The 15165-nt window shown below is 40.3% G+C and overlaps 1 protein-coding gene across 3 annotated transcripts in view; it reads left to right on the top strand.

The window, feature by feature from the left end:
* CEP128 (centrosomal protein 128) overlaps positions 1 to 15165 on the top strand; it is a 453487-nt gene that overhangs the window by 198596 nt on the left and 239726 nt on the right. The gene's annotated exons all lie outside the window — the stretch shown is intronic.

The raw sequence follows: 15165 nt of genomic DNA, 5'->3' as shown, positions 1-15165 counted from the left end.
CACAGCCGACAAGTGGCAGAGCTGGGATTCGAACTCATGAGCCCTGACTCCAAAGCCCGTGCTCTTTCCACTGAGACACGCTGCTTCTCTATCTGTTGCTGAATTGTACTTTCCAAGCACTTAGTACACTGCTGTGCACACAGTAAGTGCTCAATAAAGACGATCGAATGAATGAGTGTTAAGGCTTGCTTTCATTTCAAAGATGATATTAGTGATACTACAAGCCTATCCATGTGTGGGAATGTGGCTTCAATTACATAGTAAAACTAAAGTTCTTCATAAATACCAGGGACTGTCAGGCATCATTTAAAATGATGGCCTGCAAATATAAATTTTATGGGGAATGGGGTAATACTCTTCAAAGATGTGAAGGACAGTCATCATTTTTGTTTATTCATCTCAAGTGGAAAAGAAACTCCTCAAAATTTTTGTGGAATGTTTAGTGAACCTATTTGTGATTTTGTCAGAGCAAAGAGATATTCCTTTTGTTGTAGTTTGTTTGTTTAGCCCATCTTTACCTTTTCCTTAATGCTGTTTCTAGTACTTGTGGGCAGGAAATGTGTCCTGTGACTCATTTGTACTTTCCTATGTGTTCAGTATAGTGCTGTATACTCAGTAGGTGCTCAGTACATATTATTACTCCTACTCTAAGATGCTTCTTAATGAGTTATTACCCATTTGTGTGAAAGACTTCTGATTCAGCAGAGCTTTTTAGTCAATCAATCATGTTTATTCCTAGAGACCTTCCATTCATTCAATTCATTCAATTGCGTTTATTGAGCATTTAGTATATGCAGAGCAGTGTACTAAGTGCTTGAGATAGTATAATATAATAACAAGTAGACATGTTCCCTGCCCCAAAGAAGCTTATAGTTTCTGACTAGGCCCATATTTCCTCTTCCCCATACCCTTCTGCATCTGCTTCTGTATTTGGTTTTGCACCCTTTTTTCACCCTTCCTCAGTCCCACAGCACTTATGTACAGAAGCAGCATGGCCTAGTGGCTAGAGTATAGGCCTGGGAGTCAAAAGGTCATGGGTTCTAATCCCGACTCCTCCACTTGTCCGCTGTGTGATCTTGGGGAGTCATTTAACTTCACTGTGCCTCAGTTCCCTCATCTGTAAAGTTAAGGCTAAGACTGAGAGCCCTACATGGGACAGAGACTGTGTCCAACCCAATTATCTTGTATCTACTCCAGTGCTTAGAACAGTGCCTGGCGCAAAATAAGCACTGAACAAATACCATTTTATTATTATTACATATCCATAATTTATTTTTTATTAATGTCTATCTACCCCTTCACAACTATAAGCTCACTTTGGTCAGGTAACATGTATACCAATTCTGTTATATTGTACTCTCATGAGCGCTTAGTGCACAGTACTCTGCATACAGCAAGTGGTTGATAAATATGATTGATTGATTATTGAGCTCTTATTGAGCTCTTATTTTAGAGCAGAGCACTATATTGAACACTTGGGGGAGTGCAGTGTAACAAAGGTAGTAGACACGTTCCCTGCCCACAACAAACTTGCATTCTAGAGGAGGAGACAGACAAAAAATAAATTACAGATATGTACATAAGTGCTATGGGGCTGAGGGAGGGGTGAATAAAGGGTGCAAATCCAAGGGCAAAGGTGACACAGAAGGGAATGGGGATAGAGGAAATGAGTGCTCAGTTGGGAAAGGCTTCTTGGAGGCGATGTGCTTTTACTAAGACTTTGAAGATGGGAAGAGTGATTATCTGTTGGCTATGAAGAGGAAGGGCATTCCAGGCCGAGGCGGGAAATGGGTGAGGAGTCGATGGTGAGATAGATGAGATCTAGGTACTGTTAGTAGGTTGGCATTAGAAGAGGAAAGTGTGCATGCTGGGTTGTAGTAGGAAATCAGGGAGGTAAGGTAGGAGGGGGCAAGATGGTTGGTGTTAGAGGAGCACAGTGTGTAGATTGGGTTGTAGGAGATCAGTGAGGTAAGGTAGGAGGAAGAGAGCTGATTGAGTGCCTTAAAGCAGATGATAAGGAATTTGGGTTTGAAATCCATTTTGTCATATTTCAGTTTTTAGTTAGTGTTTTCTCTGTCTGTGTGTATGTACATCTCCTGAGAATTAGAGCTAGTAATTATTATACAAGCTATTTATAGCTTTAATTCTCAGGACATCTTCTGTCCTGAGGTGAAAGACAGCTAAGCTCATCCATGATGAAATTAAATCACTAATGTTGATTGAGGTGTCTATCAATCAATCAATGGTATTTATTGAGTGCCTACATGTGCAGAGCACTATACTGAGCACTTGGAAGAATACAATACCAAAGTGTTGATAAATACGTTCCCTGCCCATAATGAGTTTATACTTTAGAGCTTAAACTTTAAGTCAAAGTAGAAATATTAGTAAAATCTCTTTAGGGGTTCTAAAGTTAGTCCTGGGTGCATCTGTCTATATAATGAATAATAATAATAATGTTGGTATTTGTTAAGCGCTTACTAGGTTCAGAGCACTGTTCTAAGTGCTGGAGTAGATACAGGGGAATGAGGTTGTCCCATGTGAGGCTCAGTCTTCATCCCATTTTACAGATGAGGGATCTGAGGCACAGAGAAGTGAAGTGACTTGCCCAGAGTCACACAGCTGACAAGGGGCAGAGTCGGGAATCATAGTCCTCTAGACCGTAAGAGAATATGTCTTTATACTGTACTCTCCCCAGCATATGGTGAGCACTCAATAAATATGATTGACTGACATGTCTCACAGTCCTGGTAATTATTCAGAATGTGTGAATAGGCATTTGGTGAAGGGTCCATCTTTTTCTGGTCAAGACTAATATGAATGTTCCTGAGCAATATTGGTTTGGGGTATGTGGATAATGTGTCCACTTATCACTTGATCTGTCCATTTTCATCACTTTAATGGCTGAGCACATTTTGCATTTAAGATATGGCTGAAAATATTTTGAAAGGGGAGGAAATGCTCTTTTCCTTTTTTATTGGACACTTAATCCCTTCTGCTAAGATGCTTTTCATATATAACCTGTCCCTTTTTGTTTAGACAAATAAGCCTTAAACACATAGTTTGTTTTCCACTCACCTTCATTTCATTTGCACTAGCTTGTTGGAATAGTATACCCAATAAAAACAGAAGAAATGCCAGATTATGTTAGACTAATATGCTCTTCAGCTCAATTTTGTTTCTCTTGAGGATTAATTTTGAATTTGTTGAGAAATTTTCAACCTGCACAGCTTCCTGTAATAAATTATATATGCTACTCTAAACTGTTTGCGGACAGACGTGTCCTGATAATTCTATGGCACTTTTCTAAGTGCTTAGTACAGTGCTCTGCACATAGTACACACTCAGTAAATATTATTGATTGATTCTCAAGCGTACCTAAATGTTGAATTAGTTTCTTTCCCTTCCCTCTACACTCTCCATCCATGGTTCTGGTGCTCTGATGCTTAGTTTATGAGAATTTCATGTTAAGGCAGCTTTCCAAATTCTGCATTGCTTTATAATTCAACTAAATAATCATATTCATTTCAACCTATCCTTGTACATGGGTTTTCATCCTGATGCCATTCACCACTAGAGCAGTGGTAGAAATATAATTAGTTTTGGTTTTTTTGGTATTTGTTAAGCACTTACCCTGTGCCAAACCCTGTACACTAGGTGCTTAGGTATATACAAGCTAATTAATTTAGAACCAGTCCATGTCCCACATGTCTTAAACCCAGTCAGTCAATAAGTCAATCAGTTGTAATTTGAGTGCTTACTGTGTGCAGAGCACTGTACTAAGTGTTTGGGAGAGTACAGTATAGCAATATAACAGGCACATTCCCTGTCTACAACAAGCACAGATGAGCTAACTGAAAGTGAGAGAAGTTAAGTGACTTGCCCAAGGTCACAGAGTAGAGAGTGGTAGAACCAGAATTGGAACCCAAGTCCTTCCGACTCCCAGGCCCATGCTCTATCCACTAGGCTATGTGGCTTTCCAGGTCACACTGCTTTCCATTTGAATGTACCTCTCCTGTAGTTTGTGCATTACTTTGAATGTAATTCTACAGTTCTGTACATTCCCAAGTTCTTAGTATGGTGCTCTGCACACATAAATGTTCAGTCAATACCATTGATTGATAGAATGATTGTTGTATTCTCTGAAAACTATTTTATTTTGCCATATTTTCTCATTTCCACAACTTTTGCAAAGAAGACGAGAGAATAGGTTTTCTTTAATTCCACTTATAACAAGAACCCCCTACTTGTATAAACATACAGATAATTCATTTGGCTAATCTGTTTTCAAAAATTTGGCATGTCTAATATATTGAGCACATACTCATTCTGTATGCAGAAGTTGATATCTAGTGTGACCATGAAAACTGTGTTGGGCAATTTTATTGAAATTTTTCTTTCATGTTTTTTTGTGAGTGCTTGATCCTTTCAAACAAAGAATTTCCAATATTGGTAGAAATTTTTTGTGAAGAACAAAGATAATTTATTTGTAAGAGTGATGAATTGCTGATGAGAATTACACTTGCAAGAAGAACTTCATGACCTTGCCCATTAAATTATACATAGAAATTAACTTTTGGGAATGGCTAAAATATCATGATTCCTTGTGGCTCTTTTTTTAAGGAAACTTTACATTTTTATATTTATTGACAAAATCCATACTTTTACCAGAGAGGAATGGTTATAGGAAGTACCCAAATCAATATTCAACATGAGAGTATCTGTTGTTTAATTTATAATCATTTGTATGTTAGCATTTTAAACACTCTCACAGATGATGTTCTGTTGTCTTTTTGGTGGTGCCCCAAATAGATTTTTCTAATATGGCCTTTGTACATGTGCAATGTTGAAGGGAGTTTGGGAATGCTGAAGCAGACGTGCAGCCCCGATTGTCTGACTGCCCCCTGTCCCATTCCTCCCCATCCCTGCAATCCTCAATCAATCAATCATATTTATTGAGTTCTTAGCGTGCTAAACTCTTGGGAGAGAACAGTATAACAGAGTTGGAGATAAGGTCCTGCTCACAGCAAATAATCAATTAATCATTGGTATTTAATGAGCACTTAATGTGTGCATTCAATAGTATTTATTGAGCGCTTACTATGTGCAGAGCACTGTACTAAGTGTGCAGAACACTGTACTAAACGTTCAGGAGAGTACAACAATGGTAGCATATATATTTCCTGCCTACAGTAAGCTTAGTTGAGAGGGTGAGATAGGCATTAATACAAATAAGTAATATAATATATAATTTAAAGATGTATACATAAATACTGTGGGGTTAAGGATGGAGCAAATATCAAATGCCCGAAGGTCACAGATCCAAGTGCATAAATGACACAGGAGGGAAAGGCAGCCAGGGAAAAGAAGGCTTAATCCAGGAGGGCTTCTTGGAGGATATGTGACCTTAATATTGCTTTGAAGGTTAGGGGAGAGTGGTCTGGTGTATACGGAGGGGGAAGGAGTTCCAGGCTAGTGGGAGGACATGGGAAAGGCATCAGCAACTAGATAGATGAGATCGGGGCACAGTGAGCAAGCTGGTACTAGAGCAGAGAAGCATGTGGTCTGGACTGTGAGCCCATTGTTGGGCAGGGATTGTCTCTATCTGTTGCCAAATTGTACATTCCAAATGCTTTGTACAGTGCTCTGTACTTAGTAAGCGCTCAATAAATGCAATTGAATGAATGAATGAATGACTGTAATAGGAGATCAGTGAGGTGAGGTAGGATGGGGCGAGCTAATTGAGTGCTTTGAGTGCTTTTGAGAACTTTTAACTCTCCTTGCTGCCTCTAATGCTGTGCATACATGATGGCCATTTTATATTTCTCCACTTTGTATAGGAGAGGATGGCTGATGGAGGAGCAGGTGAGACTGTGTTTGGCCTTGTGTTTGGACCTCAGCTCCTACTCCCCAAGCTGACACTGGCTCTGCTTCCACACCCTTCCCCAACACCTCCACCCCGCCACCCCAGCTCGTGAGGCAGCCTATGGTCTGCCAGAGTCCTGTGTGGAAGGCTCTTAATAATAATAATAATGATGTTGGTATTTATTAAGCGCTTACTATGTGCCGAGCACTGTTCTAAGCACTGGGGTAGACACAGGGGAATCACCTTGTCCCACGTGGGGCTCACAGTCTTAATCCCCATTTTACAGTCGAGGTAACTGAGGCACAGAGAAGTTAAGTGACTTGCCCAAAGTCACACAGCTGACAAGTGGCAGAGCTGGGATTCGAACCCATGACCTCTGATTCCAAAGCCCATGCTCTTTCCACTGAGCCACGCTGCTTAATGGGAATGATAGGCCACCCTTTAAATGAGTCATCCATGCCTTGAAGTAAGCAAGGGATGGGGGGGCGTGAGAGAGCAATCTGTCCTGGAGCTCTCTGCCTCCCCCCTCCCTACTGAGGGTCCCAATCAATAAATCAATCAATCAATCAGTCATATTTATTGACCACTTACTGTATTCAGAACAATCTACTAGGTGCTCAGGAGAGTACAATATAACAATTTAAGAGGGACATTTCCGGCCCACAGTGAGTTTACAGTCTGAAGGGGCGGCGGACATTGATATAAATAAATGTTATGCATTTGTACATAAGTGCTGGGGGGTGGGGGAATGAATAAAGGAGACAAGTCAGGACTAAGGGAGTGGACGGAAAAGAAAAGAGGGTTTAGTCAGGGAAGCCCTTCTGGAGGAAATGTGCCTTCAATAAGACTTTGAAGAATAATGGTCTGTTGGATATGAGGAGAGAGGGTGTTCCAGGACAGTGGCAGGACATAGGCGAGACATCGGTGGTGAGATAGATGAGATCGAGCTGCATTGAGCAGGTTGGCATTAGAGGAGCGAAATTTGCAGGCTGGGTTGTAGTAGGAGAGTAGCGAGGTGAGATAGGAGGTTCAGGGTGATTGATCTGTCTGGAGTGATTTGCTCAATCAATCAATCAGTGGTATTTATTGAGTGCTTACTATGTAGTGAAGTCCTGGGTAGGTGAGGAGTGGGAGCAGGAGCTGCAATGGCCCATGCTTGAGGCCTCTCTAGTGCTTGGTATAGTGCTCTGCATATTATAAATGATCGATAAATCCCAATGATTGATTGATGTGGCCACTAATGTGGAAGTAACTGTGGCTGGCATCAGTTGCCCTTGGGCCCTTGCAGTGCTGGATCTGGCAATACCGCACAAGGTGCAATTGGCCAGGCTCCTTAACCAATCAATCAATCATCTTTTTTGAGTGCTTATTGTGTGCAGAGCACTGTACTAAGTGCTTGGGAGACTACAACCCAACAATAAAAAGATAAGTTCCCTGCCCATAACAAGATTACAGTTTAGAGGCGGAGACACACCTTAATATGAATCAGTAAATTACAGATATGTACATAAGTGCTGTGGGGCTGGTGGTGGTGGGATGGTGAATAAAGGGAGCAAGTCAGGGCAATGCACAGGGAGTGGGAAAAGAGGAAATGAGGGCTTACTCGTGGAAGGCCTCTTGGAGGAGGTGTGCCTTCAGTTAGGCAAAGGAGAACCTTACAGGACAGAAACGTGATGTGGGAGAATGGTTGGCAGTGAGATAGATGAGATTTAGGTACAGTGAGTAGGTTGGCATTAGAGGAGCGAAGTGTGTGGACTCTGTTGTAATATGAGGATAGTGAAGTGAGTTAGGAGGGGGCAACATGATTGAGTGCTTTAAAATACTTTTAACCATTCAGTCTGGCCTCCTCTCCCTCTTCCCCTTCCCACCCCTCTTCCCCTTCCCACCTCAGCTCTTGTCTGGCACTCCCTAGACCCTGAAAAGGGAGGTGTCGGAGTGCTAGTTGGCCCCCCACATGTGAGTATTGTCAGCTCCTCCTCCTCCTCCTCTCTCTCCCTCCCCTTTGCTCCTCATCCCAGCTTGTATGAATTCCTATGGCCACATTAGCGAATTTTAAATCATTTGTATGTGCGCTCTCTCTGTTTTAAAACTATTGTATATAGCTCTATGGCATTTGTTAAGTACTTACTATATGTCAAATACTGGAGAAGCAGCGTGGCTTGGAGAAGCAGCGTGGCTCAGTGGAAAGAGCACGGGCTTTGGAGTCAGGGCTCATGAGTTCGAATCCCAGCTCTGCCACTTGTCGGCTGTGTGACTGTGGGCAAGTCACTTAACTTCTCCGTGCCTCAGTTCCCTCATCTGTAAAATGGGGATTAAGACTGTGAGCCCCACGTGGGACAACCTGATTCCCCTATGTCTACCCCAGCGCTTAGAACAGTGCTCGGCACATAGTAAGCGCTTAACAAATACCAACATTATTATTCTAAGTAGGTACAAGTTAATAAGGTCGAACACAGTCTCTGTCTCGCTTGGGGCTGACAGCCTAGGTAGGGAGAACAGTTATCCCCATTTTACAGTTAAGGAAACTGAGGCACAGAGAATTTAAGTGACTTGCCCATGGTCACACAGCAAACAATTGGCTGAGCAGGGATTAAAAACTGGGTTCTTCTGACTCCCAGGCCTGTGCTCTCTCCTCTTGGCCACACAGCTTCTCGTTTGGCAGTTTGGTCCTCCTTATTTCCCCAGGTAGACTCTAAGTACCTTGAGGGAAGGGACTTGATCCTTCTCTCTTCCCAGTTACTTATAACCTATGTTCTGCTAACAGTAGGCACTCAATAAATGCTGTTGATGCTGACAAAATTTGGTACCTCTCCCTAACCTTCCATTTTACACATGCTTTTGAGAGATTTATTAAAATGGAATTTTGGCATTTAGAACTGGTTGTCTATAGGAAGGTGCCAGTGGAGTGCTATACATGAAAGAATGGAGAACGAAGCTACTTTTACATGGTGTCTTCCTGCTGAGGTAAAAGACAAACTCCATGGAGTATACTTAGAATTGATTGCATTTTTCAAAGGAAAGTTTTGATCCCTAGATTGTGAGCTCACTGTGGGCAGGAAATGTGTCTGTTGTTGCACTGTAAACTCCCAAGCACTTAGTACGGTGCTTTGCATACAAGTGCTCAATAAATATAACTGAATGAATCTACAATTCTAGAAGCAGCATGGCCTAGTGGATAGAGCATGGGCCTGGGAGTCAGAAGGACCTGGTTTCTAATCCTGGCACTGCCATGTGCCTGCTGTGTGACCTTGGGCAAATCACTTAACTTCTCTGTGCCTAAGTTACCTCATCTGCAAAATGGAGATGAAGACTGTGAGCCCCTTGTGGGACAGGGACTGTGTCCAACCTGATTAGCTTGTATCTATCCCAGCACTTAGTTCAGTGCCTGGCACATAATAAGCACTTAACAAATACCATTTAAAAAATGAAAAAAAAAGTTTACATCTACTGGATTCTCTCTGAACTAATTCTGGGTGAGAAGAACTCAACTTTGGTGTTATTGCTAGGCAACTTAGGAGCTCTGTAAATCCTCATGGATCTTTTCTTTTGGGGAAGTTCTATTCTGACAGCTGTGATTGGTGTGCAAAAAACCCAGCGTCCTATTTTCATATCCAAACAAAGATAACTGCTGCAGTCAATTCCCTGAATTGTTAAATCCATACCCTGAGGTTCAGAGTTATGCTAATATGTATAAATTATAAGTCAAGCCAAAGGGGGAAGTCAAGGTGTTGATGCTGTGTGCTCCAAAGTCACCCAATATCATCAATCAGATTTGCTTGTGAATTGATTAACTTGCTCTTAGAATGGTATTTTTATGTATTGAAATTCTGTTTGCTTTTATTCCTTAAAGCCTTTGAAATTTTTTATTATGAGAATCCACATTATATACTTCAAACAGAATATATGTAGCATATGTTATATGCTACATCATTATATATTATATAACATATTGTATTAAAATACATGTACAAATGTGAACATATACACACATTCATTTGAATGTCCTTTTATGGTTCTATAAGCCATCTGGATTAAAAACTTTTATTTTGAAAATACTTCTAATTAATTTTTTGAAGGTTTGAGGGTGCCTTTTGGTAAAAGAGACTTAAATGATAAACCCATGGCTAAAGTAGAGTTAAACAACTGCATCTCCCTTCTACTTAGACTGTGAGCTCCTAATGGAACAAGGACTGTCTTCAACCTGATTATATTCTATCTACCCCAGTTCTTATTATAGTGCTTGGCACAAAGTAAGCGCTTAACAAATATGATTTTTAAAAAACCATCAAAGGGTAAAAATCGATGATTACATGTTTACATGCATATATCATTTTAAAGCTAATTAGTTTCATTGAACTTTTCTTTAAAATACATACCATTTTATTAAACTTTGTCATGAAACTTAAAGATGAGAAATATAAATACAGGAAAAAAATATTCTGACAAAGTTATGAGAATGGAAAAATAGATATTTAAGCTGTAATGATTTTCTACTGGTTTTGTGATTATCATTTTTTTTAAAGAAGATCCTAGAAGGCTGAGGCTGGGCATTTTCAGGATCTCAAGTATCTAATGAACCTTTAAAGTAGTTCAGGGTTAAATACATTAAAAAACCTAAACCATTTTCCTCTCCTTTTAGAATCCAATAAGTAGTAATGGTATACCTTCAATGGAACCTTAGATTTATTTACAAAATAGTGGATGGAGGACAAGGCAGCATGTGTAAAATGACTGTTAACAGGGCTCTAAGGTTAAAACCTTGAAAAAAGAGAAATGTATGTTGACTGTTAACTCCTAAAACAGCATAGTGATTTCTATCATTTCACTCCACGTTTTTTGTTTTTTTAAATAGCATCTAAGTGCTTACTATGTGCCAGGTACTATACTAAGCATTGGGGAAGATACAAGCTAATCAGTCTTGACCCAGTCCATGTCCCACATGGGGCTCACAGTCTTCATCCCCATTATATAGATGAGGTAACTGAGTCACAGAGAAATGGAGTGACTTACCCAAGGTCACACAGCAGACAAGTGGCAAAGCTGGGATTAGAGTTTAGGCCCTCTGACTCTCAGGCCTGTGTTTCAGGCCTGAAACAAGATACTACTTGAGGCAGCTAACAGTAATTCTGGGCAGTTTTCTTGGATGCACAACAAATAAACTACTTTGGTGGTTTGATAAAGGGTTTATTAGGATGAACTGCATATTGATTTTAGGATTTTTTTTACCTTAGTTTTCTTGGCATTTTTAGATCTACGCTCTTTTGGAAAAAGTAGTATTTCCTTGAGCTATAGGGAAGCAATTCTGAAGTTGGGAGTATATCAATCAGTGGTATTTATTGAGCACTTATGGTGTGTAGAGGACTGTACTATGGGCTTGGGAGAGTATAGTACACTAGAGTTGGTAGACACGTTCCCTCCCCATGAAAGGTAAGTGTTGCATAGTTTTGATAATGTTTATATATACATTTCTAACTATAAATATTTGAATTATACTTACCAAGCGCTTAGTACAGTGCTCTACACACAGTAAACACTCAATAAATACGATTGAATGAAAAGAACTTTATTGTGGACTTTAAGGTATTGTTCTCTGACTCATAATACTTTGAGCTGACCTTGAGCTGTTTTTAAAAGACACACGAAATTGATGTGAGAAACTGCCACCTGCTAAATACTGCCAATTCTTGAAGGTGCTGAAGATCCCTTGAGTTTATTGGAGTGTCCTTGGTTTAAGGACATCAGCACCAAAATGCTACTGATAGAAGCAGTGGAAGGGTAACTTCTCACACTTCGACTCTCCTTAGGGTTCCCTTGTACGTCAATCTCGTCTATTTTACCGCTTACCTCTCTCCCACATCCCACTTCTGGCCTGGAATGCCCTTCCCCTTCATATCAGTCAGACCCCTGGTACTTGGTCAATGCAAACTGTAATGGGCAGGAAGAAAGAAGGGACAATATTATATTTCATTGGACAAAGGACACAATCAATCAATCAGTTTTCTTCACTGAACACTTACTGTGTGCAAAGAACTGTACTAAGCGTTTGGGAGAGTACAGTAAATATAAAAGTTGGTATACCCTACCCACAACAAACTCACACAAGAAAATCTCTTCCAAAGACATTCACACTCTTATATGTAGTCTCACCATTGGCAGGGACATCTTTGAACCTGAAGATCACGTCTATGGATATTTTTATAGAAGTCATTCATTCTTCACCTTGAACCGTGATTACTTGTGTTCCAGGAAACAGTGGAGCCTAATGTTGAGAAGCAGCATGGCTTAGTGGAAAGAGCACGGGCTTGGGAGTCCGAGGACGTGGATTCTAATCCTGGCTCTGCCACTTGTCAGCTATGTGACTTTGGGCTAGTCACAACTTCTCTGTGCCTCAGTTACCTCATCTGTAAAATGGGGATTAAGACTGTGAGCCCCACGTGGGACAACATGATTACTTTGTATCTACCCCAGCGTTAGAACAGTGCTTAACAAATACCAAATAATGACAAGATCACAGTATCGGGAGTCAGTAGTCCTGGATTCTTATCCTGGCTCTGCCATTTCCTTGCCATGTGACTTCTCTGTTCCTTAGTTACAGCTTGCATTTCATATCTATTCTCCCTTCCCCATAGTTCATGAGCCCCACGTGGGGCAGGAACTGTGCCTGATCGGGTTGTGTTTCCTCCACCCTAAAAGTTAGCACAGTGCTTGACACCTAATTAGTGCTTGACAAATACCACAATTATTAATATCATTGCTTCCTGCTGTGGAATTTTCCATTTGCCTAAAAATTTGCATGAACCTCTCCTTTAATTTTCAGCAGACCTATTTCTTATTATACGGTGCATATGTCTCTGCAGGAAGAGAATCATTCAAGCTATCATTCAGGTACCTAAGTTTGATTAATTTAAACATATTAAGAATGATAGTAAAAAAGAAAAATAACCACAGATTATCTCCATGCCCTTGAATCTGATTTAAATACTAATTCTTTTTACATAATTCTCCCATTTTTTTTAGCTGTGTCTCTTTGATTTTTTGAATCTATGATATAAACTCACAAGGTATATCATATCAAGGTATGGCAAATTTTGTTAATTTAATTTTTCTTTAATATTTGCTGACTGTATGGCATATGTGTCTTGGTGGCTGGCAGAACCTGGGTAGGAAATCTTTAATTCCTCTTAAACTGAAGCCACAGAACCCAAAACTTCATTCAAAAAGCTTAAATATATTGATTGTTTTCATATTAAAGCTTACCCTCAAGAAAATTGAAACCTTATTTCTGGGGTAAATCTGAAATATCTGAGGTAACTTTTAGGCAAGCTTTATATATTATTAGGCTTATTGTGCATATCTCTCTAAATTCATTCAAACCTCATCAGCATTCTTATGGCTATAAAAACATAACCAGGTCACTTAGTATTTTAGTCCAGGGGCATTTATGTCTAACTGCCTGTTTTACTTTAGTTTGCAAATTTGTGACTTTTATTTTCACCTCAACTATTCCAATTTAAATCACCAGAAACCTTCAGAAGAATAGTTTAATTTCATGATCAGATCCTGAATATACTATGGCCCTCTAAAACATTTCAGAGTTCTGTGTGGTATGCTGCCTCTCAGTTTTCTACCTGGGCAAAAAATGTGGAGAAAAAGCTGAAAGTAAATTACTTACCAAACTTCACATGCTGCTAATATGGTTGAAATAGAAACAGAGAGTTAGGGATTCCTTTGGGTTTGTATAAAAGCTAGACAAGAATACTTGTATCTACAGATTATGTGAGGAAGCGTGATGGTTTAGTGGAAGGAGCACAGGCTTGGGCGTCAGAGGACCTGGGTTATAATCCCAGCTCCACCACTTGTCTGCGGTGACTTTGGGGAGTCACTTAACTTCTCTGTGCCTCAGTTTCTTCAACTGTAAAAAGTGGATTCCATACCCGTTCTTTAAATCATATCTATAAATCATTTATTATAAATTACTTAGTTATTTGTATTAACATCTGACTCCCCTTCTAGATTGTAAACATAGAGAAGCAGCGTGGCTCAGTGGAAAGAGCACAGGCTTGGGAGTCAGAGGTTATGGGTTCAAATCCCTGCTCAGCTGCTTGTCAGTTGTGTGACTTTGGGGAAGTCACTTAGCTTCTCTGTGCCTCAGTTACCTCATCTGTAAAATGGAGATTAAGACTGTGAGCCTCATGTGGGACAACCTGATCACCTTGTATCCTCTCCAGTGCTTAGAACAGTGCTTTGCACATAGTACGCACTTAACAAATGCCATTATTATTATTGTTATTGAACTCATTATGGGCAGGGAACGTGTCTACTGATTCTGTTGTATTGTGTTCTCCCAAGCACTTAGAGCAGTCCTCTGCAAATAGAAAGCACTCAATAAATACCATTGATTGATTGAATGATTGATCGAACTGTCTCTGTCAGCCTTACTATGTTTTATTCATTCACTGATATTTATTGAGCTCCCTTAGGACATTTCCTTAAATAATATAAAGTGGAATGGGCATAATATCTTTCACTGAAAACATTCATTAACATTCAATCATTGGTATTTATGGAACACTTATTGTATGCAGAGCAATCTATAAATCTGTCAATCATCTTTATTGAGCATTTGCTGTATGCAGAGCACTATACTGAGTGCTTGGAAGAGTACACTATAACAAACACATTCGCTGCTCACAGTGCGCTTACAGTCTAAGGCACAGTACTAAGTGCTTGGAAAAGTAAAAAGCAACAGAGTTGGTAGACAGAATTCCTATCTATAAGAGGAGACAGACATTAAAATGGATTAGGGATGGGGAAAATAGAAGAGTATAGGAATATTTACTTAAGTATTGTGAGGCCCGGGTAAGTCTCAAAGTGTTAAAGGGGACCACAGCTAAATTCATAAAGTGGGGAAGGCAGATAGAGGAAATAAAGGGCTTAATCTGGGTCTGTAGACTGTAAACTCTAGACTGTAAACTCACTGTGGGCAGTGTGCATGCCTACCAACTCTGCTCTGTTGTATTCTCCAAAGGGCTTAGTACAGTGAAGAAGAAGCAGCGGAGAAGCAGCGTGGCTCAGTGGAAAGAGCACGGGCTTTGGAGTCAGGGCTCATGAGTTCGAATCCCGGCTCTGCCACTTGTCGGCTGTGTGACTGTGGGCAAGTCACTTAACTTCTCTGGGCCTCAGTTCCCTCATCTGTAAAATGGGGATGAAGACTGTGAGCCCCATGTGGGACAACCTGATTCCCCTATGTCTACCCCAGCGCTTAGAACAGTGCTCGGCACATAGTAAGCGCTTAACAA

This window comes from Ornithorhynchus anatinus, chromosome 1 (assembly GCF_004115215.2).
Source record: "Ornithorhynchus anatinus isolate Pmale09 chromosome 1, mOrnAna1.pri.v4, whole genome shotgun sequence".
Taxonomy (NCBI): Eukaryota; Metazoa; Chordata; class Mammalia; order Monotremata; family Ornithorhynchidae; genus Ornithorhynchus; species Ornithorhynchus anatinus.
Note: the sequence above shows the minus strand (reverse complement) of the source record. Positions and strands in the feature narration are given on the sequence as shown.